The sequence below is a fragment of the Taudactylus pleione genome, unplaced genomic scaffold (genome assembly GCF_031769625.1).
Source record: "Taudactylus pleione unplaced genomic scaffold, aTauple2 ptg000179l, whole genome shotgun sequence".
NCBI classification, from domain to species: Eukaryota; Metazoa; Chordata; class Amphibia; order Anura; family Myobatrachidae; genus Taudactylus; species Taudactylus pleione.
In genome coordinates, this window is record NW_028284581.1 from 37,217,644 (window position 1) to 37,233,628 (window position 15,985).

General features: G+C 44.4%; 1 protein-coding gene across 1 annotated transcript in view; it reads right to left on the reverse strand.

Annotated features, from left to right (window-relative positions):
* Positions 1-15,026, reverse strand: part of LDLRAD4 (low density lipoprotein receptor class A domain containing 4) — a 467,353-nt gene extending 452,327 nt beyond the window's left edge. The window contains exon 1 of the mRNA XM_088476000.1: positions 14,934-15,026. The gene's annotated coding sequence lies outside the window, so the exon portion shown is untranslated. The remainder of the gene's footprint in view (positions 1-14,933) is intronic.
* Positions 15,027-15,985: the final 959 nt, after the last annotated feature.

Consider the following 15,985-nt stretch of genomic DNA (forward strand, 5'->3'; position numbering starts at 1 on the left):
AAGACAGCCGCACTCGCAGTCACTCTCTAAATACCAGTTGTGGGAATAAGCAAATGCTAATCTCAGCGCTCCTTTTGTGTGGGATGGTGCGATGGAGCGTACAAGCATTGAGACACCCACTTTCAGGCTGTGTGGTCTGTGCATTTGCGATGGAGATTGTAAACACTCCAACACTACCCACATTTGCGGTAGTCTGGGGTCTACTCTAGCAACTCTCCTCTAATTCCACTAAACATGGCCTCTGAAGCACTGTATTGGGAACACAGCAGCGTCTCCAGACACGCCTGTGAGACTCCCATAAAGTGCCCATAAAACAGTCCCTTTTTGCGATCATTTTAGGTCATCTGCCAGTCACCACCCTAAAATGCGCAGGGATCGCAAGCACCACTCCAGTTGTTAGCAATACCGCACACAATTGGGTTCATGCATGCACAGTAATGGATTTCTGCACATTTTGCACACACACAGTAGAAAGACATTGCTCAACTGCGTAAATATTGTTTCTGTGCCCATCTCTGAATCAGGCACTATATCCACATAACAAAAACTTGCAACACTACAAACTTATTTCTACAATTATGCTGCTCAATGAGCAGGAAATAGGTCACCTATGCTGGTATTTTACAGGGATAGCTTGTGTTGCATCTTAAATCTTCCATACCCTACACAGTCTTTCATTTTAGCCTCTTGCCGTCATCTTCTCAAGAGCAAAACATTTTTCATTTCTTACCGACCACAGAGCACACGTGAACCTGTGGCCTGGATTTCATGTAAAAACTGATCGTTCCAAAGCAATAACATTTTTAGCGAGCACCCGATGACATACTAATGATAAATGAATCAGAACAAAAGAAAATGCTCTCTTTTGTGTATGCCTGTCCACACACTATTCTCAAATCATGTAAAGGTTATGCTGCAATCCTAAAGCTATAACCATTCTAGCACCCCATAATAAAAATACATTATAGCGCTTATGACAAGTATTGAAACTGGCAGGTCACATAAATCAGTAGTAAAGAGCAAGTTCTGCACCACACCTTCAGGTACTGGAAACTGTAACCTATAGTAATGTACGTAATTTTATTGCGTGACTCATCAGTACTACTAACTCAGTTGCTAGCTACATACTATAAAGAGTGTATTGTATATGCTTTATCAGCAGAAACCATTGTGTGTTTTGTCCCTCTTCATTTTAATGGCATTGACCAATGACTTTAAAGTGTAGATCTGCCACTTAACACAATAAATCTAATTAGCCTGTGTGTGGTCTGCACTTGAAATTACAGCCTTTAAATGAATTACTGTTATGTTGTATAAACCAGATGTCCTACATACGTCTCAGCAGAAATGGTTCATTTATAATCATTATTTATAAAATTAAGAAGGGTCTGCTGAAAAGGCTTTTACTTTCCTACAGTGAACATAAATGAGAACACTGGTATGTACAGTACAATTCACAGGCCCTAGAGCAATAGTGCCCAGCTGACAGCCTTCCTGTGCTCTCTCAGGGTCAAGTGTGAGTTGAAACGTGCATTGAATCTCTATTTTTCTGTAATACTAGGTTGCACCCTCCCACCTGCTGTATATACACAGTTCTCCTGAACTCAGGTAACAGGGGGGGGGGGGGGGGGTCTGTGTCCTATCAGAACACGTCTCAACACTCTGCATCTGTCACAGCCAATGCAGTTCCTCTTTCCTGCCTGGGGTGTCCTCTCTGCACTCCGGTGCTTCTAGCACAACTAGCTGATGCAATAGACTGCTAGGATACAGACCAGAGTGTGTTAGTAACACCAGAGCAGAGAGCGACACCCCAAGCAGGAAAGAGCAATTGCACGGGTTGCGACAGGTGCAGGGTGAATATAGTAGGGAGTGTAGCACACTGCAGCATGTAGGTCACATTCGGTTGTACTCAACAGCCAGTACTTACTGCATCCATTCAATCAGAAATAGAAATACGTTAAGAAATGTAAGTATTGTAAAGAAAAGAGAAGATAAACCACATCTTAAAAGAAGTTGGACCATTGAGCTGGGCAGGAGACACTTTAGGGTCATTCTAGCATAAAAAGGTCAACCGTCTGGAAGCGATTGTGAACCTGGGAAAAAGTCAGGTGAACGGCTCACATCCAATCATGCGCCACCTTGCCTGGGATGCCTGGTCTCTGTAAAACATAGCTATTTGTTCTGTTCATGGAAGGTCTGACCTATTACACAAAATCTGTTTAGCAAAACTCATTCCGCTTATGGAACATTCACACATTTAAGTTTCTCATCATGATTTCTTGTTATTGGCTTCAAGTCAAGGAAATTGTTCCCACTTGTGTAGTAAGGAGTGTGCAGGATTGTGTGTGTGAATATGCTGCAGTTTTTTTCCACACACACAAAAAATCTCATTGAGAATGAAGGAATTGTATGGACACAGACACGCGAAAATCAACCCCAAAACAGCTTTACAAAAAATAATGACCACTTAGTGTAATAGTTTTATATGAAATAAAGACCATTCTCCAATATAGCCATCATTCTCTCAGGGGCCGAGTCAATTGTGTCGGTGGCTGTCAGTACTGGACATAGAGCAATTCAATTGTTGCTTTGTTCAAGAGTTGACCTAAAGGCCCCCATACATCAGCAATTGATTGCAGCAATTCTGCAATTTGCAATCGATTGAAAAAGGGAAATATTTTTATGATCAATCGATCACAAATTGCAGAATTGCTGCAATCAATTGCTGATGTATGGGGGCCTTAAGTGGAGACTATTTTTCTCATGGACAACTTTACCTGGGTCCTTTTCCGTGTTACGTCAAAAATAAATCTTTTCATGTTGACAGCAGGAGAAAAAACTACTAAAGTCATCTTACGAGGCAATCTTATAAGACCTTGGTTAAAAAAAAAAAAAATAAGACTATTGCTGTAAATTCAAAATTGTTCCCGTGCGATAAATAAAAGATATGAATGAAATATATAACATATCAGCATGGTCATTGCTTCTATGTTTTCTATTTTTCAATAGGAAGAAATATATTACAGTACAAGAAGCGCTTGGTGGATCAAAAATAATGTGTGACTGTAGAATGTCATGCAAAAGTTAATATGATAAATAGCTGTATCATGCAAAATTATGTGAATCAGATGTACATGCAATACCACTTGAAACAATTAAAATAGGATGAAATGAAACCGAATAAATTAAAATAAAAATAAATAACCAAAAGTGAATGGATATAAATATGAAAATAAAATAATAATAACATGCCAAATAAATAGAATGAAAACAAATTAATATAAATGAATTGACCAGTGCAATAAATGTTTATGCTCTTTTAAGAGTGCTATGGGTGCCCGCTGCTAGAGTGCAATGCTGCGGGTGACTCTCCCTATCTTACCCTGAGACGTGGAGTGTATTTGCCTGAACGGTCCTCCAATGCCGGTAATAGCTTTGCGCTCTGCACTGTATGGACACTTGCGCTGTGTCCCGTCTTGACTGCAGGGATAGCGTCTTGCGCCGGTCTTGATGTTACCTCCGGCGTGCTTTCTGGCTGGTGGCTCTATTAGGAAAGGGCAGTCGGTATGTCAATAGATAAGGCTCCAACGAGTTTCATCCACGTGACGGACTTTATCAAGGACCTGACTGTGTAAGCCACTCAAAGTGATTACCAATAAAGAGCGAGGGAAATGAAAGTAAATATCAAATATAAACTGCCCAGTGAGTTTTAAAGCAATTGCATCTGGTAATAAGGGTTTCTGGGCCTGATTCAGAGCCGGACGCACTGACAGAGCACTCGCTCTGAATCAGGGCCGGCCTTCTGTTTTTTTTTTAGAGCGGCCAGGAAGATGGTCGCGATGGTCAAGACCATCACGACCATCGGGCTTGCGACGAGACCCTTGTGGTAGGGTCTCGTTGCCGCAAGCCCTAGAGTGCTTTCAGCTCAAACAGAGCCGAAAGCACTCCCACTGACATCACTTGTGATGTCAGTGGGGCCGGCCCCAGACGGTAGGCGTTCACATGGGAACGTCTCCGTTTGGGCAGCCACTCCCCCAGCCCGCCCACCAAAGGGGGCGTGCTGTCACTCAACAGCACGCCCCCTTTGGTACGAGACCCGGAGCGACGGTTTGCCCGTCGCTATCCGGGTCTCGCGCATGACAGAGCCGACTCCGTCGTGCGCATGCGCACTGGGCCACCATCGACCCACTTGCGAACGGGTCTGAATCAGGCCCACTGTCCGCAGTGTAACAGAGGGACACCTGTGGGTTGCTACCAGCTCTTCCTTAGGCCGACAGCTCCAGTCCACACTGCTCAGTGGGGTGCTATACGTCTCTGCTTCTCCTCTCCCCCAATCACTCTAAAGTGCTGGACTAACCTGCTTGAGCATTCTACTCACCAGCATGTATTCAGTCACATGCATTGCACCTTCCTCCCGGGAAGACATCCAACCGTCCATAAGGCTGAGAGTGAGGATTAATCACTTCTATCATTAAGGAGTCTATTTACTAAGCCTTGGATGGACAAAGTGAATAGAGATAAAGTACCAGCCAATCAGCTCCTAACTGCAATGTCACAGGCTGTGTTTGAAAATGACAGGAGCTGATTGGTCGGTACTTTATCTCCATCCAAGGCTTAGTAATCAGACCCCTAAATGCACTAAGCCTTGTAGAGTGATAAAGTGGAGAGTGATAAAGTGCCAACCATTCAGCTCCTGTCATTTTTCAAACAGCCTGTAAACTGACAGTTAGGAACTGATTGGTTGGTGCTTTATAATTCTCCAAGGCTTAGTGCATCTCCCCCAATGCCTGTGACACTTATGAGTGAGCGACCACAATGCATCTGGCTCTAAACAAACTTCACAACAGGAGGTATGAAGGAAGCGTTGCCAAACAAAGGCAGCCCGGGCTGCACTTTTTTCTTGCTCTCTATGATTTCCTTGAGTCAGGTTTGGAAGCCAGCCTCAGAGCATTGAAATTACACTGAGGGGGGGAGATAGCATTCCCACTAGGCTGTTTTAGCAGGGCACCGCGCCCTGCCTGATTTTGAAACGGAAAAATATGCTCTGCCCTTTCCACCCACAGACAGCAGTGTCCCAAGGGGACTGTAAGTGTTAGGCACTCCGCAAAGAGTGATGAGAAGGTGGCATATCTTACGGATACAACCCTTTTCTTGTGGGCATGCTATTTCCTCGTGACCACACCCTTTTTTCGGGCATGTGCGCACCTTTCACACGTGCGAGTGCCCATTTACAGTCCAGCACACTGACATGGACCTAGAAGGAACACTAAAAGATCACTGCCACCCAGTCCAGGCCATGGCCCATTCCTGATCACAGGGTCAGACAAATCAGAGCAGCAGGAGGCCTTGATTTCTGGACACTGCAAGTCTGGGATTGCCAATCAAGCGCTCTTTTACCATGAATTAGGGTTACCACCCTTCCAGACTTCCTCCAGACAGTCCAGAGATTTTTCTGAAGTCCGAAAGAATCCCAGATGTGTAGTAGCAGGGGCGCGCTGGGCCAGGTGCCTTCTCGGTGCTAGAACATGTGTAAGCCAGCAGGGAAAATGGCTTGTGTAACCCAGAACAGAAAATTACAGCCCCATAGCAGGCTACAAAAAGATGGTCACCATCGACCAATGGGGAGTCAGGTTTCCTTTCCCATGTACCCAAGGGGCTGGAGAGTGAGAAAAGGGGGTGGGGCTTATAGTTTGTCAGGACACCTGCTGCCCATGCCTTCCTCAGACTGACTGATGCTGCCGCTTTGTGAATGTAAAGGGAGAGAGACGTTTTATCCCGCTGGGTCCACATTCAGCAGCTGTTGCACACAATGGACGTCGAATCCAGCTACCAGCAAGATCTGCTGCCACCAGCTCTGAGCAGCCCATGAGGAGTAAAGAGGCACACTAACATCAGGTAAGATTAAAGAATGGGCGCACCTTAGTACCCCAGCTTTGGTGACCAGTGATGGTGGGCTCTTACTCCTAGCAACATTGTACTCAGTTACAGACAAATCCACATGCCCCCCTCTGAGGCATGCCCTATTGACCATTATCTGGGCTAATTTGCTAAATATCACAATCGCAGTAACTTATGCTGGGTACACACTATGCCGATGGACTAACAGAGTGACAGACCCACAGATTGAGCACCAGATTTTGGAAAGCCACACTCACTAATCAGCCGCACAATATGTCTGCCCAGACATCACAACTGGATGAGCATCTAAATTTGCCCGTCCATTTGTGATGTCAGGATCAGCTGTTCCTGCAGCCAGTGTACGGGTCAGTTGGTGAGTCATCCGTACACACCGGCAGATGTACACGATATATCGCATCTGCTGTGCTCCAAGGCCGAAAATGATATATCTTTGAACAAAGTCGCTCACAGGGGCGATTCAATCGTTTTCATCTTCGACTGCGGTAGGCATATTTCTGCTGGCACCCTCCTAAGCTACTGAGCAGAAATGTGCAAAAAGTCCTTTTTTAGGGCACCCAAACTATGTTTGGGTGCGCTAACCAGGACTTTCAATGGGTTATAAACTATTCTACATGGCTAAACCGTATCCATTTGGGTGCAACAAGCTCAAAAAGGCATGGGTGCCCAATAACAATTTAATATCGCCCCGTGAGTACACACGAGCAGAGACACTTAACGATATATTGTTCATTGGATGTACGAAAGATATATTGCATAGTGTATACCTAACATGTTCTGCCTTTGTGCACTGTGAGTAATGATCATTCTAACAACCAGCAGCAGAAAATGTGGACAGAATGAGAATTATGTATAAGGTAGGTGCAGACTGCCAGGCTTTGTGAGACCATATGTAACAGGGCTGTGAGGTGGACATTGAAGGGGCTGGGAGAGGTGATGTGAGCTGGTTATTGTAAATTGCATCCTAAATTTTATATCAGTCACTAGAATAGTCTAAGTTTGTCAGATAGGGCTGGTAGATGATGTATTTGATTATAGGGGGTCAATTTACTAAGATGGGAGTTCTATTAAGAAGTGATGTTGCCCATAGCAACCAATCAGATTTCAGGTATTATCTTCTAGAAGGTGTTAGATAAATGAGAAGAAGAATCTGATTGGTTGCTATGGGCAACAACTTCTTAATAGAACTCCCATCTTAGTAAATTTACCCCTTGTTCTTAGACAATAATTTTTCATATATTTCATTTCACAGTTAAACCAAATCCCCGTTAGATAAACCATGCCTACAGGTTTTTTTGCTCTCCCATTTTGCCGTTGCCATGTGCTGGTAGAAAAGCTGGGGCAACTTGATTGCATTTGCCCGCCAGGCTTAAAGCTAGCCAGCCCCTGGGTGGTAGGGCTAATTAATGGTAAAAAGTATACCCGTCTCCTATAAGAAGTAGAGGCAGCCATTCTGTGGACTAACGGCCTGATTCATTCCGTATCACAACTGCAAAAGCGTACGCAGATTGGCCTATGGTGCGTAGTGCGCATGCATCGCAGTGCGCGTGCGTGAGTTGGCACTGCAATCGCACTCCGATCACCTACGTCAGGGATGGGGAACCTCAGGCCCGGGGACCGTATAAGGCCCCCGGAATCATTTGGTCTGAGCTTTTTTCTGCTAGCCTCATCTGGATAGAGTGTCTAGAATGACACCCTGCAGCCAGAATCTATGCAGCAGTGCCGCCTGGAGCATCCTTAGGACGCTTCAGATGGTCACACCGCTGCTCTTACAGCTCCCCGAAGCATCCTTCAGGTGCTCCAGGCATTGTTGTAATCACCGGCGATTGTGGCCCCGTCCCCGTGTTACATCACACAGAGGGGCATGGCCTGCACCGGCCCCACGAATAATGTTATATATATCAAAATAGCCCTCGGCAGAAAAAAAAAAAAAAGGTTCCCCACCCCTGACCTACATAGATATAAAGCCATCGCAGATCAAGAGACGGGAAGCCATCGTTTGGGAGTGGTGACGGGAGAGTGGTAAAAGAAATGCTGGCGTGCCTGTCCGCTTGAATGCCGTTACTTGGGCGTGCATAAATTATCCACTGCAACGGCATACGCAGCTTGAGTACTCACTGCATGCGACGAGGTTAGCAATTTCTGAGTAAGGTCAGACCTGTTGTAATTGTGTGTGAGGGGGTGATGCAACTCGGTGTTCCAGATGTATACGCAGGACTGCAAGGTATTACGGATGTGGTATAGCGGTAGTGAGCGTCTCTATGCTGGCTATGCGACAGCATTGCGATTGCATTCATTAGCATATTTTTGCAGCAGACTTGCGTGCATAATCGCAGCCGTAATCGCAATAGCGAATCCGTAATGAATCAGGCCCTAAGCGAATACAACATATCAATTCACTAGGATCTAATGACATCGCTGAGGCACCAGTACATAGTAAATTGATAGACTATACAATGTCATAATGGGTTCAACTACATACACTGCAAAAGTAGCTGCATATACTGCTGTACAGTAGGTGACAGATGAGCTTTACAAGTCTAAATGATGAACCTCACAAGGGCAGTATTAACACAGATTTGCAGGTAAGAATTGGCACTTACTAATAGCTGTCAGCTTTAAATCAAATAAGTATTTGTGTTGGGACTGTATTATCTATCTATTGGTAGCCTTCTTCAGCATTAGGTCCCACTTGCTGAAAAGATTTACCTTTGTCTCAAAGATGCAGTGTATAGTGAAGTTCTTTGATCAGTGGAATAAAAACCCTTCTCCATTAAAACAGGACACTTTGAAATCACTAAACTGAAAACCAGTTTAAAGAAAAAAAATCCTACGAATACTAATTCACAACTAATGGGGGAAAAAGATACTAGAGTTTCTGGAGAATACAGGAAAGTGAGGTAATTGAGCGAACGTTTAGACCCGGGGTGTATTATGCCTAGGGTCCAGCTTCTTCCAACATTAGCTGCAGAAATCAGGCAATACTGTAACAGTAGTTTACACAATGGGGCATATTCAATTGGGAGCGAGGTTTTCACAGCCATAAAATAAATAAATCACTCGGACCTCGCGCCCAATTTTGGATTGCTGTGGGTATGCGCACTCCCGATACCCGCATTATCCAATTTAAAAAAAAAAATGCTGATCATTGCTGAAAACTCTGCGGTGCGGGGCCTCCAAAGCTCCTAGGGGGCTGCTGCAAGGGGAGGTGGCTGCGAGGGGATGTAGTTGTCCCTGATGCTGCCTCCAGGGTTGTTCACACACACACACACACACACACACACACACACACACGGGGGTCACATAGACACTCACACAATCACTCAGACAAATAAGCTAGGTACACACTGGACAACTTTAATGAACGACGTAATGATCACAGTTACGTCATTCATTAACAATGTATTAGACACTAGCGATATCTCTAGGTTTGATGTGCAGCACAGCAAACCTGGTGACCGTCGTTAGCGACCGTGGGAGCGCACAATCGCCGGTATACACTGAGCGATGTATGCAATATGTCATTACGAAACAGCATATCATCCAGACATCGCTCCAGTGTGTACCTAGCTTTACACACATCGCTGTTGCAGAAGACCGGGTCCCTACAGCCTGGTGGAAGTACACCGCTTCAGAAGGTGAGCAATTACTGACTAATTAAGCTAATTGGAAACATCCAATTGCTTTGTCATTAGGGAGGGGTGCCGCTGCAGTCCCAGAGTAAATCCCAATAATTTTTCCTAAAAATATATGTTTCAGGAAAAATTGGTGGTGCTCTGGGGCTGCGAGAAAAAAAATCCTGCCCCACTCAATAATACCTCTTTTCCACCAAAAACCCAGGTCCGACCTGGGTTTTTGGACATGGTTCCAACCCTGGTCAGACCCATTTACACTGCACCTTTGATCTGGGTTACTCCCAGGTCAGCCCTGTTCACACTGAACTCAGGTCTGCCCTGCTAAACCTGTGAGGTCATAAAAAGTGGGAGGTGAATGCTCCACAACCATCAATCCGCTCATTTTAGGCATGATCCAGGTCAGATAACCCGGGTTGCACCGTTTACACGCTTTACAAGCGGTGGCCAGCTTAACAAATTATTGCAATATTTTGGAACCAATATTCCCTATGTTCAAAGGAGTTGCAGTTTGAAAAGCATGTGAGTGCCGAGTTTGTATGATATTTTTTATATATACATATATACACACATATATACATATATACACACATATATACACACACACATATATATATATATATATATATATATACACATACATATATATACAGTGGTGGGCTGGGCCGGGGGGCAGGGTGCCATGTGCCCCCCGGGCCGCAGCATCATGCGGGCCGCGGGCCGGTGGAGTCTGTGTCACTGTGACACAGACTGCACCGCGTGTGTAGCACTGACCGGACTGAGTCCGGTCAGCGCTATACAGCACAAACACACAGCCGCCGGAGCCGGCAGCTGCGTGTTTGCTGTAATCAGCAGCCGCTGAGAGTCTGTCAGACTCTCATCGGCTGCCGTTGCTCCCACTGCGGGAGCCATCTTCCGGCTCCCGCAGTGGGTAATGGGAGAGCCGTCGTCATGACGACGTCTCTCCCAGAATGCAAAGCGGCCAGAGGAGCCGGTGGAAGCGTCGGGACCAGGAGCGGGAGTTTCAGGTAAGCGTTTTTTTTTTTTTTTTTTAATTAAGTCTCTCTCTACCGGGGGCACTACCAAGGGGGGGATTACTATGGGAGCACTACCAGGGGGGGGGGGATTACTACTGGGGGCACAACCAAGGGGGATTACTACTGGGGGCACTACCAGGGGGGGATTACTACTGGGGGCACTACCAGGGGGTGGATTACTACTGGGGGCACTACCAGGGGGTGGATTACTACTGGGGGCACTACCAGGGGGTGGATTACTACTGGGGGCACTACCAGGGGGGGCCTACTACTACTGGGGGCACTACCAGGGGGGGGGACTACTACTACTGGGGGCACTACCAGGGGGGGGGGGGGACTACTACTACTGGGGGCACTACCAGGGGGGACTACTACTACTACTACTGGGGGCACTACAAGGGGGGGCTACTACTGGGGGCACTACAAGGGGAGGGGACTACTACTAGGGGCACTGCATAGGGGGGAAGGGACTACTACTAGGGGCACTGCATATGGGGAGGGGACTACCACTGGGGGCACTGCGAGGGACCACTGCTGGGGGCTCTATATAAAGGGCAATATTGGGGTTACTGCATAGGGGGAGACTACAACTGGGGCCACTATTTAAGGGACATTGCATAAGGGTTACCACTATTGGGGGCACTGCATGGGGGGGTGGACTGCTACTGGGGGCACTGCATAGGGGGTACCACTATTGGGGGCACTATATAAGGGGCTTACTACTGGGGGCACAAGGGGCACTGAACAGGGGGGACCACTACTGGGGGCATTACTGGAGGCCTGCATAAGGGTGTTATCTCCTGTGGCACACGGGGGCACTGCATATGGGCGCTACGACAGGGGGCTGCCCCTAATCTTTATTTTTACCTTACATTAATCCCATATGGACCCGCCTCCTCCCTGAAACACTTGAGGGGGGGCGGCACCATAGCACGCACGTTCTTCGGGCACCCTGGCTACACGCTACTCCTCTGCCAGGGCCGCCTACATGCATTTGCCCCCCAGGCTAAAAGTTGCCAGCCAGCCCCTGTGTGTGTATGTGTATATATATATGTGTGTATATATATATATATATATATATATATATATATATATATATATATATATATACACACACACACACACACACACATACACATATATACACACACACAAGGGCTTGATAAAGGGTCTTTGCTGTCATGTAAACTTTAAATGCTAATTGCACATTTCAGGAGTGTGGTTACCTCTCTCTCAATTATGTTTTCCCATGGCATCCTGCCTTTAGATTTAGTGATATTGGACTAACTACCAATTTGCACATCTAGATTTTGCTATAGTTCTCTAGCTGCATCTATACATACATACTGTACATACAAACATACATATAAAAGGTGCAATTATAACTACGTACCAAGGGCACATAGGAATAGGTCTTTGTTATTTGGTTCTTGGTCATCTGTGTCAATCTCCTACAGTATGAGACATTCCCTTATAATAAGATATATTACCAAACACAAAGATGATCCATTGTGTAATACATTAGAATAACTTTTGGATTGTGATACACATATCACCCACTGATCTCAGAACATCTCCATAGAACTGTATCTGCAGAGGAAATTCTTGGAATTCTGAACATCTACTGATTACATTTACATGCAATGGTTTTAGAAGTATTAACATTAAAAAGTTATTTTATACTATATTATGGATCTTCTTGTTTGAAATAAGGGAACTTCTCACAGAAGAGAGGACCAAAAGATTTAGATAGGGTAGATATACATATGTTTATTCTTATTAACTTTAGGTATACTACACTGACCATCCCTTACCTAGCTACAACATGATGAGCCATCATAGAGACAATTTTTCCTTGCCACATTAACTGTGAAGGAAGCTAAACACAGATAGTTGTCAGGACTGTATGAATGGTGCACATGTGGCTGATTGATGGTCTCCAGTCATCCAATCACACAACACACATAGGCCAGACAATTTAAACTGCCTTGATCACTGTCATCAGATGACTTTAGTATCTGGGATCAACAAAAAGACAAGTGGCAGGCATTAATCGGATGGTTAAGCAGTGGTAACAAACAAATGTTAAGTGACATTATTAAAACAAGATAAATAGCCAGCCTGGCCATTACAAACATTTAAGGTGCTTACTTAAAGACTGCTAAATAGACTAAAAGGAAAAAAAAAACCTGGTAGCAGAGGTAAGAGACTGCTATTCCAAAGAGCTTACAATCTTTGTGGGAGAAAAAAAAACAAATGTTAAACAAGACGTAAATGAATAGAATAAGCATGTAGTTTCTACTGAGATGCTTCCTGGTAAAAAAAAAAAAAAAGCTTTGGGGACATAAGTGGGCAAATGTGGAACCAGAGGACAACATACAGTCTAGCAGGAAAAACGGATTGCTAACTGGTTGGCCTGAATGCAACAAGACAGCGAGAATCAAGTGACTCAGCTCATAGGATAAACAGTAAAAGAAAGAAACAGCTTGACAAAAGTTTTATTGAATATAACACTTAATGGGAAGCAAAGACTGGAGTGGGGAGCGGTGACAATCAGTTTTGGGAGCCCAACATCAATATATGATTTTCATAAGCTGCACTTTACCTAGTACTCAGTGATGTGTGCGGTAGCGCACGAGCCCACCCCTTAAGGGTATAACAACAGATACAACTCTTGCTGGGCAGAGAAAACCACTGCTTGCAGGTCTCAGTGAGGCAGAAAAGCATGAAACTTCACCGCCTATTGCTTAGATGCGATTCTGCAAGGCTTCTATACAGGGCAATGCCTTACACGTTACTGGTTCCAAGACTCCGATGTGGAACATTGCATGAAAAGTAGCACCAAAGTATGGATTTATGCCAACCAATGATCTTCCTATACAAAACAAAACATCAAAAACTTACAGGAAATTTAGTTACCAGATAAATAATGCAATACTGTAGCCAATAGCATAAAAAGCATGACCTGCTCAGCATGTGTAATGCTAGCTCAGGACCAGCCTGGTTAAGAGCACGTGTTTACTATACGACCAGTAAAAATCCACCGCTGCATAAAGTAAACAATTATTGGCACATGGCAATACAAATTAGCAGATGTTGGTTTCTGAGGGGTTAACCCACCTAAGACGACACCTGAGGACTATTACACATAAACGCATGCATAATTCTGAAGTGTGTACCATGAAGGGTGTGGGGACATGCTGACACAAAACAGATCTTACCACCGATCATCCAAACATTTCCTAAAGTTACCTGCCTCAGCCTGTCCATCAGACAGATCAAACACAAATGCTGTGCAATTACCAAGTGACAGACAGCTAGTAATAACATATTTCCACAAGAGGCAATTTATTATAATAATTATACTTCTGTAACAAGATACATTTTATTATTTGCCTAAGTGACTAATAAAATCAGAGCATTCACTAAGAAAAAATAGTAATAATAATATATGTGGTGCATTAGTAGACGATTCGGTAAAAGTTAATGTACACAAATTTTAAAACAGCCACATGTCATTACAATATGTATATATTAAAAAAAAAAATCTAACACTTTCTCTACCCACACTAACATAGTGGACTATGTAAAAAAAAAAAAAAAAAAAACACGACAAAATAAATATATATATATATATATATATATATATATATATATATATATATATATATATATATATATTATACACACACACACACCTCTCAACAATGTGCTGTAAAAGGTCTTACAAGAAAAATACATTCGGATGGTAATGAACATATGTGTCAATGATCATCACGTTAAATGAATACAGATAAAAGATCTGGCAATACGATCATCAGACGTTTGCTGGTACCCAGCTGAGCATGATGTGTGCTACATCCATCCTGTAGGTGCAGAGAAGTACAGATGGAGGAAGCAGGAGCATGTGCACAGGGCACACCCCCTCCACATTATACACATAGCTCTGAATACCTTTTACTTTCATTATGCTCATTCTGGGTGACCCCCATTTGCTGCAGCTGCACCCTTCCCAGTGACAGCATCATAGTGAGCATCATCTGCCCTAACACCTTGTAATGGGATGATCACCTGATACCCACATTGCAGCAGCAGCAGCAGCATCCCATTCATACTGAGATGTGAGCAGCACAGACAGGGCAGATGTGCTCTCCCAAATACAGAATTAAACTTGGGCCTCTGACACTTTTCTGCCTCTAGCAGCTCCACCCCGACTCCCAGAGAGGCTCCAGCTGCAGCCCCACAGCAGCTTTGTGACTCTGCACTTGCCTCCCTCACACCATCTCAGCTGCCCCTCACTGCCGGGGATGTGACTTGTTCTTGTGCAGAGCAAATAGAAGGGTCTTACCTCCCCCTTCAGTGTGTCTGCGCACACAGGCAGCCCCTTGTCTGGCAGTAGCTCCTCCAGCAGCCCACTGTCTGCAGCCAGTCTAGTTCTCACTCTCTGACAGAAGCAACAGCAGCAGCCAGGGAGAGGAGACAAGTTCTAGAGGGAGGTGTGAGGGGGAGGGAAAGCTTCCTGCCCAGCCCTGGCTGTCACATTCACAGCCTGCACTGACACCTACTGGCCGGATGCTGAACTGCCACGCTGGAACCGTTTGCTGATAATGCAGGTTGAGACTCTCATATCCCAAATGTTTGGGACCAGAAGTATTTTGGATATCGGATTTTTCCATAACTTGGAATATTTGTATACCATAATGAGATATCTTGGGAATGGGGCCCAAGTCTAAACAAAGAATGTATTTATGTTTCATATACACTTTATGCACACAGCTTGAAGGTAATTTTATACAATATTTGTAATAATTTTGTGCCTTAAACTAAGTTTGTGTACATTGAACCATCAGAAAGCAAAGGTGTCACTATCTCAGTCGTGCTCCAGAAATTCCGTATTTTGGAATATTTGGATATGGGAGACTCAACCTCTAATAGTAATACCTTAGTGGCAACCGCAGGATTTTGAAAGGGCTGTTTCCAAATAATTTGTTACAGTACCAATGACAAAAAAGTGTAACCAGAATAAGCCTGCAACATACACTTTATTGTGTACTTCAAGTGTTTTAATATAAGTAACAATATATAATATTGTTAATAATAATATAAATAAAAACAAGGCATCTGGGCATAAAACTTGCTAATGCATAATGTGTAACAGTATGTACGAACAAAATTTAAACTACCAGTGCAATTTGAACTAAACGTGATTTAACAATACATTAAATGTCAATATGTCCCAGTTCCATTCTACGGTTATGGAGGCCAATGACTACCACCATCATTTGCCCTTGTGTCACTCAAGCCTTCTGCCCCATGTCACTTCCAACCTCCTGCCACCTATCTTTCCAGCCTTGTGTCACCCCAACCTCTTGCTACCTGTGTCACATGGGTCTCTCCTGC